General features: G+C 44.4%; 1 protein-coding gene across 3 annotated transcripts in view; it reads left to right on the top strand.

Moving 5' to 3' along the window:
• The window catches only part of LOC144807681 (uncharacterized), a 50,288-nt gene that overhangs the window by 7,270 nt on the left and 24,936 nt on the right, over positions 1-18,082 (top strand). Inside the window, exons 1-2 of one of the 3 annotated variants that reach the window (XM_078673320.1) lie at positions 5,136-5,290; positions 5,731-5,806. The exons of the other annotated variants lie outside the window; for them this stretch is intronic. The gene's annotated coding sequence lies outside the window, so the exon portion shown is untranslated. Of the gene's footprint in view, positions 1-5,135; positions 5,291-5,730; positions 5,807-18,082 lie in introns of those variants that run through there. 3 annotated transcript variants of the gene reach the window in all.

Genomic DNA, 18,082 nt, shown 5'->3' with positions numbered 1-18,082 from the left:
AACCCACCGTATTCACTCATTGAAGGGCCCTTTGCCAAATGGACTATCCACAAATGAAGATCATTTAACGTGCTAATAAGGCTTTGTTGTTATTCATATAAGAGCCCCTGCAGCGCCACTCTGCCTGTTGCTGGAAGGCCCGCGGGGGTGATCTAAACAGCATACTAAAACCGGGACATTTGGATGTTTTACCCGGATGCTGTTGTAAAACCCGGACATTTCTCTAATTTGGAGAAAAGTGTCGGGACACTGGGACACTCCGCCAAAAACGGTGGTCACCCTACTTCAGCACCCCTCCCCCTGCCCCGTCGTGTGTGGCAGCCCGGGACCGCTCACAGCCGCACCCGAGCACTTCACAGGTCTTTAAGACCTTGTGCATGTTAATAGGGCTTTGTTGTTGCTTCGCCCCTTCTAAGAGCCCCTGCAGCTCGATTTTGCCGATGCGACACACCTGCATATGGGTCGCGCCACATAGTTTGGAAAGCTGTGGTGTAGAAGTTGGAGCAACCAAAAGAAAAAGAGTAGCCGATGATTTCTGCTCTTGTCTCTGTTTCCTTCTCACTTATTTCCTTTTCCCTTGGTCCCTTTCACCCCTCAGCCTTCCCTCCCGTCCCTCTCTTACTCAGCCCCTTTCCAAAAGCCCTGTAGACGCCCACGCACCTGGAAGAGCCACGTCACTCCGGGGCCGTGGCGTGGTGACTCTGCGTCCTTCAGTGAGGTCTGGTCTTCTGCTTCGGCTTTCCCTCCTCCGCCAGGTTCGGGTGTTCTGCCCGCCGACAAGCTGTTACATATACAAGGGGGTCCCAGTACAGATAACAGACAAACAATTGAATACTAAATGAAAATACAACTAAACTGAAGTCTTATCACACTTGTTTTTACTCACAGTGTGATAACATAGCAAAGGATTACACAAATTACAAAACCAATAAAGGCATTTCATAATCATCATAGAAAAATGTGTGCCCCAAGGGAAGAGGGGAGAAGGGGAGGCAGTGCAGGGTGAAGGTAAAATATAGCAGATCTTAACTCCTATCTAAAGAGTAAACATTTCTTCATAGTTTATAAAACAGTCCGTAATAGCCCTGGCTTCAAATGTGAGCCAGTTATGAAGAACGACATCAACTGTTCATGACCATTTAGTTAGACAACATGCTCAAAAAGCTCCTGCATGTATCAGGTTAACTGTTAGCTTAAGCCGTTGTTGAGGTGAAATCAAAAGTCGACGTTTCGACCCCAATATGAAGGTAGGCGGCAGTTACAGCCTTAAAGCGCAGACAAGCTGTGACCTCCCCTGGGTTCCGGTTCGCTCTCTCGTAAAGCTGTTAGTCCTTCTCTGTCTTTCCGGTCTTCCCCCGCTGGTTTCTCCGCCTCGCGTTCCCATGCCGCGTGTAGCTGGACCAACTACTGACCAACCTGACACGCTCTCCGCCCCCGCCTTCTTCGAGTGTGTATCCTCTGATGTCCGTCCTAAGCTCCGGCTTAAAAGGGCCGCCTGCCGATTTCCCTCTCTCCACTTCTTGATGACAGCAAAGCGGACAACTGGTAAAAGGGTTCAGCCAATAATAAATGTCCAGAATGGAGTATCCGTGATCTTTAATTTTTCTTCAATTCTTTTTCTTCACATGAACTCATGAGACAATTTTCTTCACACACTTGTATCTTTAGATCTCCACAAAACAGCCAACATGCATGTTTCGTCTTTGGTGCATCAACACCATAAAGACTTCCTCAGGGCTGTAAATACAAGATACAAATAAAACCAACATCAGGTACTTCTCCACTCATGGTGGAAGCTAAGCCTAACCTCCACCATGTGGAAAACCCAGTGTGAACCTTATATCCCTATAGGGTCATTACGCCGCACAGAGATAGGCAACAAAGAAAAGCTTAAGTCCAAGTGTAATAACAAAAAGAAGAAAGAAATATTTAAAAAAAGTAAAAAAGTGAAATAACATAATTCAATGTAAGGACCTCTTACATAGCAACCACCAAGAATGACCCAAACATTCATCTGATAGGACATGCAGCGTGAAAACCAGCCCAAAAGGTAAAGCTACTTATTCCTAAAACTCACCTAAAGCAACAATCTGTAGTTCAATAATTTCCTTTATAAGTATTTAAGGCGAGTAAGCACAGCTAAAAATAAACATATAATAAAAACCATAATAATTATTTACAACATTATACCTATATTTACAATTGGATAAACAGCATTAGAAAACATCAAAAACCATATTAGTGGTCCCTTACCTTAAACGAATCTCTAAACGAGGCATATTATTAATTCTGTGCTTAAGAAGGGTATGAGTTTTTGCCCCACACCAAAATGTGATATGTCAAATGTTAAAATTGATCTGTATAGATTTGTACGCAATCTCAAGATTAAGAAATATTTTGCAAATGCTGAACAAAATAAACCATTGCAACAAGCACCAGTATGTGTGGGTAACCAATCTATCCAAGATATCAGAGACACTGTATTACTGTTATCTATTACTGATAATGAGCAAGATCCGATCACTTTAGATCAAGTTGTGAGAGACCTGGATCTAAATACAGTTGGGAGTGATGACAGTGGCTTAAGGCAAAAGTCCAAGTGGACACCGCAACTTACTAGTGGTAACAATATTGAGGTCTTCCATCGTATTGTTAATCAAGAGCTTGACAAATATGAAGATCAAATGCTCAGTAAATCTAGTAGGCCCTATACCCCACACAATTTAACTAAAGGAGAACAGAATGCCCTTAAATTATTGAGTTTAAACAATCAAATTGTCATCAAAGAAGCAGATAAGGGTGGAAATATAGTTGTGATGGGAAAAGAGATGTATGAGGCGGAATTGTTGGGTCAATTGGAAAATGCAGAATGTTATATAAAACTGTCTAACACTCTGATTTTTGATATTATACGAATTGTTATCTCAGAACTTAGAGATTGGAATATCAAAGGCTTGTTGAATGATGATGAACATGCTTATCTTAAGATTGTGAAACCACGTTATCCGTGCATCTATACATTGCCCAAAATTCATAAAAATGCCATTGGAACGACTCTCTGAGTTCGTTGATATATTCTTACAGCCCCATGTTCTTAACCTAGCTTCTTATATTAGAGACACAGGCCACATCCTTAATATTCTGGCAGATTTTAATTGGGACAATACTATGACCTTAGTCACATTGGATGTCGTATCCCTGTATACGAATATCAAACATGAACAGGGATTGGATGCACTAAAATATTTTTTGTACAAAAGACTGATGGAGCACTCTGACATGTTAATCACTATGTCACGTCTTATTTTAGAACATAATGTATTTTTGTTCAACCAGGATTGGTATAGACAGAAGTGTGGAGTCGCCATGGGTTCCAGATTTGCACCATCTCTGGCATGCCTCTTTATGGGGAGGTTCGAGATGGTGCATGTCTGGGGCCCAGGGGGTGCAAAATGGCAGGAGAACATTCTGTATTATGGACGATACATTGACGACTGTTTCATTATTTGGACAGGTGATACCGAGAGACTTAATGAATTTGTAGGCCATATGAATAACAATCAATTTAACATGTCCTTTACAATGTCATCTAGTAAGGAGAGTGTTGTCTTCTTAGACACGGAGCTATTTATTGCTAATGGTACAATTAATAGTCGTCTCTACAGAAAAAGTACCTCATGTAACTCAACTCTATATGGTAGTAGTGCTCACCCCAAGGGACAGATTGAAGCTATCCCATTTGGGGAAATGTTTAGAGCTCGAAGAAATAACAGTAGGGATGAGGACTTTCACAATTGTATTGAGGATATGGAAGTACGCTTCCTAGAGAGAGGTTATCATAAAGATACTATTTGTGTGGCCAAGAAGAGATCGTTGAAGTTAAATAGAGGTGAAACATTGCGGCCAAGGGGTGAGAAGAAAAAGACTAACATCATTAGGTTGGTAACGAATTATCATCCTTGGTCCCATAAAATCTATAACATCCTAAAAAAACATTGGCACTTGTTGAAGTCTGACCCAAGTATAAATACTTATATGAAGAATAAACCAAGTATCTCATATAGAAGGGGTTTAACAATACGTAGCATGATTAGCCCTAGCTATCCCAAAAGTGTCAACAAAGGACCCTCATGGCTCCATACTTACAATAAGGGTTCATTTAAATGCGGGCACTGCAGTATGTGCAAATTTGCAGAAAATGGTATTAAGGAATTCAAATACAATGGGCTTGCGAAATATAAGATCTTTCAACATATTGATTGTAGTACTAAGTATGTTGTGTATGCTATCAGGTGTAAGTGCCAAAAGATCTATATAGGAAGCACAATTAGGTGCCTTAAGGACAGAATCGCAGAACATTTCAGGGCTCTCAAAAAATTAGATCTCAGATACCCATTGGCCAACCATGCTAAGAGTTGCCCTAGTCAAAGGGACATTTATCATTTACCTTTCATGGCATAGAACATGTCTTCGGTGATAAACGAGGTGGCAACAGGGAACTCAAGGTGCGCCAATGTGAGGCCAGATGGATACTCAAATTACGGGCGGTTGAGCAGGGGTTAAATGTGGATTCTGAACTTCAATATTTTTTGGGATGTTAAATTGTATCTCTTTGGCAACATTGACTTGATCTTGTGTTGTGATGAACTGTAAACATCAAGATGACCTTGATTGAATGGAATAATAATGATGATTTTTTTGAATGTATTATCAGTCTCATACAACTGTCTGTATTAAGGTCATTATTGGAGATTCTTTGATACTTTGCAATATTGGAGGGCATGAACGAACTGGTCTAGAACTTTCTCTGTCCCCATGTGTTTAGGTGTCAACCCCTAAATTGTAAATATGTACAGTAATTTCTCTCTTTTTTCCTATATGTGACCTGTTCACTCTAAATTCTTTTCTTTTGGTGTCCAACTAATTTTTTGATTATCACTTCTTATTTCTTCTTATTTTTCTCATTTTATTATTATATAGTTCTTCACTTTTTTATTATTTTATTATTATATACTCACTGCAGGACATGCGAGCAATGTGAGAGGTTATTCAGGGTGCACGATATGCTATATACCGGCTATTTGTTGATAGTAATAGCCCAATATAACGCTATCTGTTTATATATTATTACCATTACATGGACGAACCCACTCCAAGATGGCGCCCGTGATTTTCGGTTGCGCAACATCGGAGTAGTCCGTCTTCTAACCAGGTGTTTTTAACTAGGTGGCACGGCGGTACGCCGAACGATTGTTTGTTTCCGTGGGCGAGAGGCACGACTATACTACAGGTGAGGAGAGCGCTCTTAGATATTATTTTCTCGGTACACAGTTGTTTGATGAGGGTTTTTAGATATTCGGCTACACGCCGAACGCCTCACAGATTGCGTGGACGAGAGGTACTACTTTATTTAAGGTGAGGAGAGCGTCTATGGATGTTACACTGTCCCCGGCTTAAGGTCTAATACAGCTAGATCTCTGTAGGACAATAGTTAATCACGGACATTGGCATGACAGTGATTTTGGCATACTACTATATTTAAATGTTAAGGGTATTAACTGGTTTGTCATGATAAAACGCGAATTTGAATCTATTTTCTATAATGTCATTGAGTAATTGCTGCTGTTACCTCTAATGATGGCGACCTATACTTGTAGGTTTTAGTTGTTGTAGACGATGATACTTTGGCAGTTGTGTTTTATACATTAAGGAGTTACTTTTCTCACACAGGAGTACTACACTAATATGTGTGAAGATAATCATATGAGGAAATTAATAATATGCCTCGTTTAGAGATTCGTTTAAGGTAAGGGACCACTAATATGGTTTTTGATGTTTTCTAATGCTGTTTATCCAATTGTAAATATAGGTATAATGTTGTAAATAATTATTATGGTTTTTATTATATGTTTATTTTTAGCTGTGCTTATTTGCCTTAAATACTTATAAAGGAAATTATTGAACTACAGATTGTTGCTTTAGGTGAGTTTTAGGAATAAGTAGCTTTACCTTTTGGGCTGGTTTTCACGCTGCATGTCCTATCAGATGAATGTTTGGGTCATTCTTGGTGGTTGCTATGTAAGAGGTCCTTACATTGAATTATGTTATTTCACTTTTTTACTTTTTTTAAATATTTCTTTCTTCTTTTTGTTATTACACTTGGACTTATGCTTTTCTTTGTTGCCTATCTCTGTGCGGCGTAATGACCCTATAGGGATATAAGGTTCACACTGGGTTTTCCACTTGGTGGAGGTTAGGCTTAGCTTCCACCATGAGTGGAGAAGTACCTGATGTTGGTTTTATTTGTATCTTGTATTTACAGCCCTGAGGAAGTCTTTATGGTGTTGATGCACCAAAGACGAAACATGCATGTTGGCTGTTTTGTGGAGATCTAAAGATACAAGTGTGTGAAGAAAATTGTCTCATGAGTTCATGTGAAGAAAAAGAATTGAAGAAAAATTAAAGATCACGGATACTCCATTCTGGACATTTATTATTGGCTGAACTGTTTTCTGAAGAATTGTGAAACGACACAAGAAGGGTTATATACTTTTTGCTCAGGGGGACCTACTAAATTGAGACTTTATTATTGCAATTTTCATAAATTTTCATAAATTGCAACTTGGCAGTATAGGGTGGTGACTGTCTGGACTCCCTTAGTAGCAGATTATAAAATTATACACAGAGTAACACTTTAACCATCAGACATTGCGCAGAAATACCTTACTACCCTTTGGTTGGAAAGCAACTGGTAAAAGGGGACTGTGAATATAGGAGGGGAGAAATATATGAAGGGATGGCATGGCACTCCTTAGCCTCTATCCAATCGTCTACCACAGGGGCTACCTGACACACCCCACCCCCAGACGTTTCCCGTTCGGGGAAATGAGGGATGCGTGAAAAAAAATCAGCAACTTGGTATGCAGAGTATAAGAGATGACAATGCTAAAACTAGTGCCCATCCTGGAATAAAAGAAGTCACACCTAAAAATAGCTTATCCTAAAAACCCACCTTCTAAAAACAAGATACCAAACAAAAGGAGAATCTTAGGAGCTTCAGGTGATGTCCCTAGTGTCTGATTACCGGTGTTTGTTTAGGTTTACAGGAGTCCAGAGGTTACATAGCAAACTTTGTCTATGCATGCCGTGTATTTTTCATTCATTATTGTAGTATTTATGTAATCCACTCATCGCGTGCCAGAAGGGAAATGTATTTGGCTACAGTTGTTTGTATAGCCCAGACTAGATCAGGTCTGTGTCTCCTGCTCCACAGCTTGTACCCGTAAAAGTGCATTAATATCACGTTCCCTTGGAAGCAAATCCACTTGTATTCCAGTTTAAGCATATTTATTGATGGTTTCACTGAAATATGGGATATTTGCTACCAAACATCTCAGCATAATAAACCTGTGCTGATTGCAGTGTCCGATTTATTAAAAATTGCACACAGAGTGCCCCTTAGAGGGGTCCCCTAAGATCTACCAATCCTTAGTGTGGTCATCGACTGGCCCGAGCCAGTCTGCTACCACAAGACAGTGTTCTGTCCTCATGGGTAGAGTGCCTGCGCACTCTGAGGTCGAGAACGATGCCTTTCCTGGGTGGAGGTGTTCACTCCTCCCCTGGTCAGGAAGAGCCATCTGTGGCATAGATTTTCAAAGGACTTGCCGCCTTTGTAATGCGACCCCAGCCTCTCCTGTTAGAGGGAGCAAGCGATCTTCATGTCCTCACCCCCTTTTTGGCGCGAGGACAGGTGGGAAACCTTAGATAGAATAGGAGGTGTGCCCCCCGTCCCCTCTGCCAACTCCACCCCTCAGGTGCTGAAGGCGAGGTGAAGTACACTTTGTAGTGCCCACCATCTTGAAGATGGTGGGACTTATCCAATCAGGGCTAGGACTATGTCCCCTTCCCACAGGAGGTGGGCATGATAAGAGGGTGGAGATACCCCTGGAAAGTGGCCCATTGGCCACTACCTTTTACTCCCTTGTAACACCCTTTAAATCAAGAGTTTAGGTGGCATCCCTAGACCCTGAATCTCAGTACCTGCCGACCTAAGAAGAGCCGGGCACTGCAGCCTTCTCTGCTGGTGAGGCTCTGTAGAGAACTACGGACATGGTCCCAGCCCTACTGGCCTGTCTGCATCCCTGGATGATCCTGAACCAAAAGTCAACTCGTCTAGTAGCCCAGCGACCTCCAGAACCTTTGGAGGACTGCCGTTGGACGTTCTGTGGATCATGGATCATAATGCTCCGTCCATCACCACCTTTGGTTTTTATTTGTTCGCCCTAAGTTGGCAGGGTATGCTCAGACGTGAGTCCCTTGCTCATTTTGCCACTGGATTCAAGCAAGCCGGGCGGAAGACGGCTGTAACGCCAGAAACCGGTCCTCGGAAGCTTGTTTCCTGTCCAGGGAAGGCATTGGCAGTTCGGGCTGGACTGTTCCCATGAGGCACAGGGTCAGACTGATTAGCATATAGCCATGTCTGAACTGCGGTGGCAGAGCGGGCTAAAGAACGGTGATGGATTAAACCCAGATCTTTTGACTGGGTGTGAGTGTTTGATTGGTTCAGATGCTCCGTCCATCACCACCCCCTTTTGTATAGTATATAGAGAGCCAGCTTCCTACACTGGGGGGCCAGCGGTAGGGTACACAACTTTGCGTTTGCTGGACCACTCTGACAATAAATGACAACAAGATTCAATCCAGAAATTGCCTTTCGTTAAATTGTAGTTTTGCAAATTGACTATTTTTCCAAATTTTGAAATATGTCAGGGCCCTGGTTCGGTCCCCTTGAGTACAGCTGTTTCAAAAGTCAAACTCTTGCTGTAGTTAGGAAACCAGTATTAGGGTATTTCCTCTCCAAAAAGGTTCCCAACTTTGTAAAGACAATGAGTGCTAGAAGTAGTCACTCAGAAGAGCTGATACAGGTGAAGGAAATCGACCTCACACCTTATGTCTTTAAATATAAAATAGCTCAGAGGCTTGGGTAAAACCTACAGGTTCAGGACTGGGTCAAACCCTACCAAAGCAAAGCTCCAGGATCTTTTTGCAGAATATGACAAAGAGCATCCAGAGGATGACTCTGATCTTACAGATCAAAATACTGACAGTAGGAGTGACCGTGTGACAGCCCAAGACAAAGAAGCCTCTTGAGACGAAGAGCTTGCTCTGCAAAGACAAGCCAGGAGGGCAGCTTTAGAAGCCCAACTCCTAGCTACAGAAGAGAGAGAAAGGAGTTTGGCCGAGGACCCATCTTTGGTGGCATCACAATCATAAATAAGGAGAAAGTAGATTCCTTTGACCCTAAAAATCCCAAAGGGATTGGCCCAACATTATTTGAGGGTGATGATATCACCAAGTGGTTCATTGCTTTTGAGCGGGCCTGTCTTAGCAGGCAGGTCCACAGGAAGCCGTGGAGTGCTATCCTGTGGGAAATGTTCTCAGAAAAATGCAGGGATAGACTCCTGTCACTCGGTGAGAAAGAGGCGGAATCCTATGACCTCATGAAGGGGCCCCTAAGTGAGGGCTTTGGATTCAGTACGGAGTATAGCACCAGTTTCAGGGAGGCTCGAAAAACCCAAAGCCAGGCCTGGGTTGATTTTGTAGACTACTCACTGAAATCAGTAGGAGGTTGGTTAGAAGGTAAGAATGTGCATGCCTTTGAAGGGCTTTATCATTTGGTAATGAAGGAGCATCTGTTAAGTAATTGTTACCAAGGGAAGCTACATCAATTCCTGGTGGACCTTGGTCCCCTTTCTCCTCCAGAGTTGGGGAAGAAGGCAGACCACTGGGTCAAAACAAGGGTGACCAAGACTCCTGCTGGTGGAGGGAGATCAAAAGAAAGAGGCCAGAAAGCGACCCTAGGGAAATGGGGTAACTTGAAAAAGAAAGATTCTAATTCAGGCCCCCAAAAACCTGTTCAAGAGAGTGGGCCCAGAGACTCTTGACAGCGAAAGGGTGGGTACCAGGATAAGAAATGGGATCCTAAGAAGGCTTGGTGCCATGGCTGTAGGTCACTTGGGCACTGAGCTTGAGACTCTGGCTGTAAAAACAAGAAATATACCTCTGGTCCACCTGCAGTACCTGCAGCTGCCAATCTCCAGATGGGATCTCAGGAGAGCAATGGCCATGCCAATGAGCTCTCTTAGGCGACTCAAGAAGGGATGTGGCCGTAGCCACCTTAGCTGCCTGGCCCACTAACATGCACATGGGTTTAGGGAGGAGGCCTTGGGAGACACTGGTGCCAGCATCACCACGGTGACTGAGCAGATAGTTTCCTTGGAACAGTATCTGCCTGGAAGGACCTTTCCAGTCATCAATGCTGAAAATGTGACAAAAACCCATCCCGCAGGCGAAGGTGTCTTTTGATTTGGGAGCAGTTGCTGGCAACTAAGAGGTAGCAGTCTCTTCATCCATACTAGTTGATTGTTTTCTTGGCAATGATTTGGAACCCTTAGCCTGGGCTGAGGTAGAACTGAGGATCAATGCAGAAATGCTTGGAACCTCTCACTGGGTGTATGTGTGAAAACCATAGCACAGAGCAGAGCCCGGGTGTAAAAGAAGTGCTAAAGTCTGGAATAATGGCTCAGTCCTCCAAGAGAAAAGTCAGGAAAACTGGAGAACCAGCTTCTAATCAGACACCAGACCGTTCTCCTCAGGAGGAAGAACGGTCAGCCCCAGAGACAACTGAGCCTCAGGAGCTGAAGTTTTACCAGGATGAGCTTTTGGCCCTGGGGCGACCCTCTAGGGAAGATCTGTGCCAGGGACAGAAAACCTGTCCCATTCTTGAAAACCTGTGACGGCAAGCTGCAGCACAGGAAGGAGGTGATGGCAGTGGTGCCCACAGGACGTATTGGGAGGAACCCTTTACATTGAGGCCAAAGACCCCAAACCTAGTGCCACTAGGGGAGTGGTAGAGCCTCGGGCGTTTGGGGAGTTCCTGCGCCTCCATTTGTGCATCATACGCAGCCACATATGCGACTTATTCTGTCCAGACTCTTTGAGATTATCAACGAACGGACTGTGCTTCACGGCTTTCCATGATAGAACTTCGGGTCAGAGTTGTATATGACGTATTGTTTGGCGTCTGTGCAGCCACATCTGCTTTAAGATCAGTGAAAGCAGCCACGGAGCATATCTGGATGAGAGTCTTGAAGGTAAGTAACTCTCAGAAGCTCTTGTTAAGCCATCTTCCCTTCAGTGGGGCAAACTTGTTTGTATCTTTCCTAGAGGACCCGGTTATGGCATCCCCGTAGCTGGACACCTTGACCAAACCAGAACTAAAGGCCAGGGATGCACCAGAAGGTGAAGGAGATTTGTAACTCCTGTCCCATCTGTCAAGCCAGTGGCACGACAGGTGGGCACCCAAAGGCCCCCTTAATCCCGCTTCCAGTTGTTGGTGTTCCCTTTGAAAAGGCAATGATTGACATTGTTGGTCCCCTTGACCCCAGCATCAGGGAACAGTTCTGCTGGTAGTAGATCATGCCTCCAGGTATTCTGTGGCTATTCCCCTCAGGACTACCACTGCCCCTGCAGTGGCTAGGGCCCTCATTAGCATCTTTACCCAGAGTGGGCTTCCCTAAGGAGGTGATGTCATTCCGAGGTACCAACTTCATGTCTGGCTACTTGAAACACATGTCGAAAGAGTGTGGAGTGAATTACCGGTTCACTTCCCTCTATCACCCACAATGTAATGGCTTTGTTTTGTTTTGTTTTTTAGAACTTTATTTTAATTTTGTCAACATACAACCTGGCAGTCAGAGTATACAGAGACATATCATACCAATATGTTCTACGTAAGTAGGTTAATCAAGAAGCAGTCAATAGTTACACATGCACTAATCTGCTTTACCATTCTCCAGGTGATCAATAAGTGTCCCATTCCCCTAATTGGGACCGTACCTTATAATTATCATGTGCAGACACTGCCCTGCTCGTCCCCAGTGTCGTCGTGTTTTGCCTCATCAGTTTCAGAGCCAGAGTCTCTGTCTGTTGTCACTCGTGAAGCAGGAGCTAGGAGTTATCTGTATGAGCACCGCAAGTGTTTAGTGTATCCTCAAATATGTCATCCTTTCTGCTAAGGCGCATATGTGTCTCCCCAGCTAGGGCCCAGTCGAGCGCATCTCTATGCCAGAGCGCAATCGTTGGGGCATGCTGGGACAGCCATGTGATTGCCATTCTACGTCATGCCAGTACCATAGGCGACTGACCAAATTTATAGGTTATATTGTGCCCTTCTGGCATCTAAAGAGGCTTAATAAGCAGCATTTTGGTGTCAGCTCAATACTTAGTTGTGTGGCATGCACCATTTCTTCGACAGCTTGTTGCCAGAAGGAGTGTATTACATCGCAGGGCCATGGTTAATGTAGGAAATCAGCCCCCACAGTGTTGCAGCGCAGGCATATATCGGGGCAAGACACGACCATTCGATAAAGGTCTTGTGGCGTTAAGTAAGTTCTTCGCAGAAAATTATAATGTATCAGTCGAAAATGGGCATTACTAGAAACCATGCATGTTAGTTCACAGGACCGCTGCCAGTCTTGATCTTCCATTGGAATGTCAAAGTCTAAATTCCAGGCCTCTCGGGTCCGTGTGTAGTGTGTAGTGACTACTGTACAGTTTAAAATGCAGCCCTTTGGGGTTGCGAGGGGTTGTGGCTCCTCCTCTTCCTTTCGGGGAGGTTACAACCAATACCAGCAGTACCATCCCTATCAGGGCCAACCGCGTTACTCCTCCTCCCTGCAACAGCAGTCGTTTCGACTGCCACAAGCGGCCTCTTACAAGCAGTACAGAGGGAAATCCTCATGCTGAGGTAGCGATTCCTCAAAAAAACAGTTACAACTGCCAACCGCTCTTCCCATCAATCCGACCAAAGTTGGAGGGCGGATCTCCCATTTCTTCTCCAATTGGTCCACAATAACTACAGATCGATGGGTTTTGGACATAGTATCCAGAGGCTACACTCTGGAATTTGTGAAATTCCCTCCAAATTCTCCCCCCAGAGGTCTTCCTCCTGCCCGTCTGAAGGATCTTTTATGCCAAATCAATCTCATGTTAAGGAAAGGAGCGATCAAAGTGTACCGAATCTTCAAGGGGATGCAGGCTTCTATTCAAGATTCTTCCAAATCAGCCCCATTTCTGGACATTCGTGTCCTCAAAAAGATTCTTTAGAATCAAACTTTCCGGATGTTGTCTCTCCTAGAAGTGCTTCAATTACTTGTCTTAAGGGGATTGCAAGCCAACACTGGACCTTCAAGATGTCTATTTTCATGTCCCTATTCTACCCAGACACAGAAAATTCCTGCGCTTCAGAGCGGCTGGTAGAGATTTCCAATTCCAAGTCCTTCCATCTGGCCTTCGCTCTGCACCCGAATGTTCACTAAAGTCTTGGCACCGGTGGCAGCATATCTTGGTCAAGCTGGTGTCCAAATATTGTGCGACCTCGACAACTGCCTTATGAAGGCACAGTCGTTCGCAGTCGCAACCAGACACACTCAGTCATGACTGTCTCTGTGTCTTTCCATCAATCTGGAGAAGTCTCAGTTCACCCCCTCTCATGTGACGACCTTCTTGGGGGCCATCATAGACACACAGCAAACAACGGCTTTTGTCTCAAACGAAAGACAACAGCGGATTTCCAAACTGGCAACTCTCCTGCGCACATAAAAGTATGTTTCTGTTCGACAGTTCAAATCGCTTCTGGGAATGCTGTCTTCCTGTATCCCCCTAATTCCCAACTGTCGCCTCAAAATGGGACCCGACTGGAGGAACTCGACAACCAATTGCAACAAGTCTCAGGGTCCTTAAACGATGTCATCAACATCACGACTCAGTTACGAAGAGCATTGCTACGGTGGACTCGCATACCAAACATCTCAGCAGTTCGTTTGTAGTGGACACTCCAAGTTTCATCCTCACGACAGATGCCTCCTTCGAATGGTGGGTAGCGCATCTTCAAGCCCTCACAGTCATGGGGAAATGGGACACCCACCTATGAACTTGGCACTTAAACCTTTTGGAGTTACTGGTGATATTCCCGGCTCTGAAGTCCTCTTGCACCCTCATTCAAGGAGCTCAAGTGTTGATCCGAATGGACAACACAAAAAGCATGCATTATGTGATCCACTTTGATATCCCTACAAGCTCAGCAAATTTGGGACTGGGCGATTCAACATCAGGTCACTTTAACAGCAGTTCATGTTTCGGGGGTGTCCAACCTTCTAGCGGACTCCCTGAGCAGGTCGGTCTTGTCAAACCACTAGTGGGAACTACCATCAGCCGGCACTGGACCGCATCTCTCCGCTTTGCAGACACCCCAATATGGATTTATTTGCGACCAACCTGAACCGCAAATGCCCATTCTATGCAAGTTGGCTGCCCCACTCAGAATCGTGCGGGAATGCGTTTTTGATGAACTGGTCAAAAATATATGCTTACGCTTTTTCACCAATTCCTCTAGTCGCAAGAGTACTTTGAAAAATGCAGAAAGAACCCTGTAGCATTCTTCTCATAGCCCCCAGATGGTCTCGCCAGTTTTGGTTTATGGAGCTCCTCCTCCCTGTCGGAGTGCAATCCAATTTGGCTGTGCCCAATTTCGAATCTTTTTTACTATGAACCACGGCCGGATCTGCCATCCGGATCCAACTTCTCTGCGATTGGCAGCCTGGCGCCTGAACCTTGCCTGAGCCTTGCCAATTTGATTATTCCTCCGACTGCAGGGAGGTCCTCACTAACGATAGAGCACCCTCCACTATCAAAACCTACAAACTCAAGTGGAAACGGTTCTAGCTTTGGTGTGAAGCTTCAAATTCAAATTCTTCAGTTTAACTCTGAGAAGACAGAGATTCTACACTGTGCAGTAGGTAGAATCCTTCCTAAACGTCCGCTTGAGTTTTGGCCAACATTCCCTGCTACTCCATTGGCTCCCAGTAGCGTGGTACATAATCTGGGAGTCATGGTTGACAACAAATTGACATTAGAAAACTGTCAACAAAACAGCTGGAAGTTGTTTTACTCTAATCAGAGCATTTCGGAAAATCCTTCCGATGTTCTCTTAACAGAACAGAGCGCTGATAGTCCGGAGCACCATCCTCAGTAAGCTGGACTATTGTAATGCCCTGTTACTAGAATCCCCGCAATATCTGATTGAGAGATTGCAGAGAGTATTGAGGTTCCGTGACGGTTTTAACCCGTGTTTGTAACATTGTCGTAAATACATAATTTTGGTATCAGTGAACCGCAAATGATCCATTTAGTATATCCTGGTGTTTTCGCTATGCTACGAGCAAGAGCACTCCGGTTACAAAAACATTTGTGATCTACCCGTGGCATCCATCTTAGAACACGGAAGCCATTTTGTATTCCTTGCCCTCACATAGTCAATGGACACGCAATGACCTCTTTTCATTTAAGGACACGTAGGCCTTAACCGGCGATTCACCTTGCTAGTGACACGTGCACCTTAGGCCAGCAACGCTGTGGCAGCATGACTCGGCAAGAGCTGCCTCCCCAGCCTGAGGCCAGTCCTGCTATACTGGTTCTTGTGTTCGTTGGCCTGATCATGATTAGGCGGCCGAAGCTGGTAGCCGTGCCCATTTACGACCCACAAACATCTCTTATCTTGTCTTTCTATCTTCTGCACCTGGCTCTGCTCCTTTCCTTCTGGGCCTTTATTAGGGGGAGGTAACGAAATTTACGATGAGGCGGTCCGGGTCTTGAATGAGAAATTGACATGGGATTATGATGGAATAGTGGGAACCCCTCATTCGTAATGTTTTGACATCAGATACTGTTGACGATTCCTGTGCAACGCCAAATATTTATTGTTTAAGACACGAATGTTTAGAACTGTGCTAACATGTAAAGAATTTGCCTGAAGCCCAATATTCAGTATATAAGGAGCAACCCTCTTTGTACAAATTGAACAGGCTCCTAGACACTGCCCGTGTGCAGTTTCTGTGACTTCTGTGTCCCTGCAGTAATAAACCTTTGGTCTTTGACGCCACCATCGAGAAGCCCGTGTTTCTGTTTGTTTGTGCACCGAGACAGGTAGAACTCCGGGGTCTTCGGGTGTTATCCCTGACACCTCTGGACAGAACCAAAAAGTCCAGAACTCCAATTGGCGCCCACGTGGGGCGACGTCATTCGGTACCGGTCCAAAAGCCTGAAGAGTTCGAGGAGCTTCGTGTGAAGATTTCAGAGGGAGGCGCCCCACTTCATCGATCCCGGCATATCGCAAAAGTGGCCCGACGTTCTCTTCCACGAGGGTTCCCGTTCAGACGGCTGCAGTGGTCCGTTGCCTTGACCGTCGCCCTGTCTTGGACCCGAGGTGCAGTCCTTAGTACGGCGAGACGTGACGGGTTTCTCCTTGGTGACATCTTCAGTGCCTCAGTTAAGTATTCAGTGGTTGCTAGTTGGTTATTTTTGTAAGGATTACTCCTGTTTGGATAATCCTTTTAGTTCCCAGTTCAGTTCGGTTTTGTCCTTTTAGTTCTCAGTTCAGTTCAGTTCTGTGAGATTATCACTGATTATTCTGTTTACGATAATCATTCTGTTCAGTTCAGGTATCGATACATTTGTCAGTTCTGGTAGGCCTAAGTTCTTGGTTTGAGTGCGCATCTTTTCTGTTTGTGTTTTGTTTGTGTTGTGTTCCGCATTATAAAATGGTAAGTCGGAAAAATTGTATGTTGTCTTGTTTTAGTTGCAACAGTGATTCCCAGTTGGAGGACTCGTGTTTGGTTCCTCCGATTGGAACTCCCCTTTATGATCTATATTGCAAATTTGGTGTGGGCCCTATCTCTTATAACGAGATATGGATCCACTATACAGAGAAAGATGGTGTCCTTAGTTGGCCACTACATGGTAGTTTTGAACCTGAAGTTCTCGATAATCTAGAAAGAAGGTTGTTTAAGAAGAAAGCCCGGCCGGCAATGTTTGATTCTTTCCGTTATTGGCGAAAAGAATCTAAACAGAGAGAAATTAAAAAGTTGAAGAAAGAACAGAAAGAGCAAGAGTTGACTTTAGAACAGTCTGCTAAGCAGCTGCAACTCAACGAGTCTGAGAAGGCGATGGAGGTGGCCAATAGAGAGCGTAATTTAGCGATAGACAAGTGCTATCCTGCTTTGCCATCGAGTACGGCTAAGATAGTAGAGGACCCTGAAAAGGATCCCCTGTTGTCTTACTTGTTACGATCACCCCCACCGTATGCACAGGGTGCTACGGCTCCACCTATACCGAATGTTCAATTACCGGTTGCTGGACAACCTGGTGTCCCTGTTCCCGCTCCCCTGAATCAAGTTGCTGTACCTCCTGTGGCCAATATTAATGTTCCTTCGGCACCCCCTCTTCTAGGGTTGCCGGCTTCTTTACCTATGCCTGTGTCGCTCACACCTGCTAGTTCACAAGCTATTTTGCCTGCTACTCCTACTGTTCCTGATCTATCTGTTCCAACTGCTACTATATTTACTGCTTCTGCTAATATTATGACTCCACTTTCTGTTCGTCGGAGAATCACTGATTCTGTCTCTAATATTCTATCTCCCTTCTATAAAACTCTGATTAAGACTCCTGCCTCTGACTCTGTGCAGAGACGTAGTCAGCTTCCCAGTACTGAAGAAAGAGGGATATTAGATTCCACTGCTCTTAGATGGGTTTCGAAAGTGGGAAGATATAATGTACAGGATGTATTAGATACATTTATGCAATGGAATGAACCGACACAACGATATGTGTTCGATGAAATGTGTTTTCTTCTACGTGAGGAATTGGAAGAGGATGACCCTGAATCAAACCTAGAAGAATTAATTAATGTTCAGAAAGAGTTTGCTGCAGGTATGATAGTCGGTCAAAATATAAAAGAAGCGATGGAACTGATTTTAAGTTATAGGAATGACCCATCCCTTCGTTCACCAAGAGAGTTAGGGAAACGTAGTACGAAACAAAATCGTCAATACCCAATGAGGGAGGTTCCACCAATTTGGCGTGAAGCTGTGCAAGCTAATGTAAACCTTGGTATTGCAGCCGCTCCGGCCCAATTCCAGAGAGTGTGGATACATATTCCATGGAAGCGAGCTGAAGTATTAGCAGT

Source organism: Lissotriton helveticus, chromosome 1_2 (genome assembly GCF_964261635.1).
Source record: "Lissotriton helveticus chromosome 1_2, aLisHel1.1, whole genome shotgun sequence".
Classification (NCBI taxonomy): Eukaryota; Metazoa; Chordata; class Amphibia; order Caudata; family Salamandridae; genus Lissotriton; species Lissotriton helveticus.
Note: the sequence above shows the minus strand (reverse complement) of the source record. Positions and strands in the feature narration are given on the sequence as shown.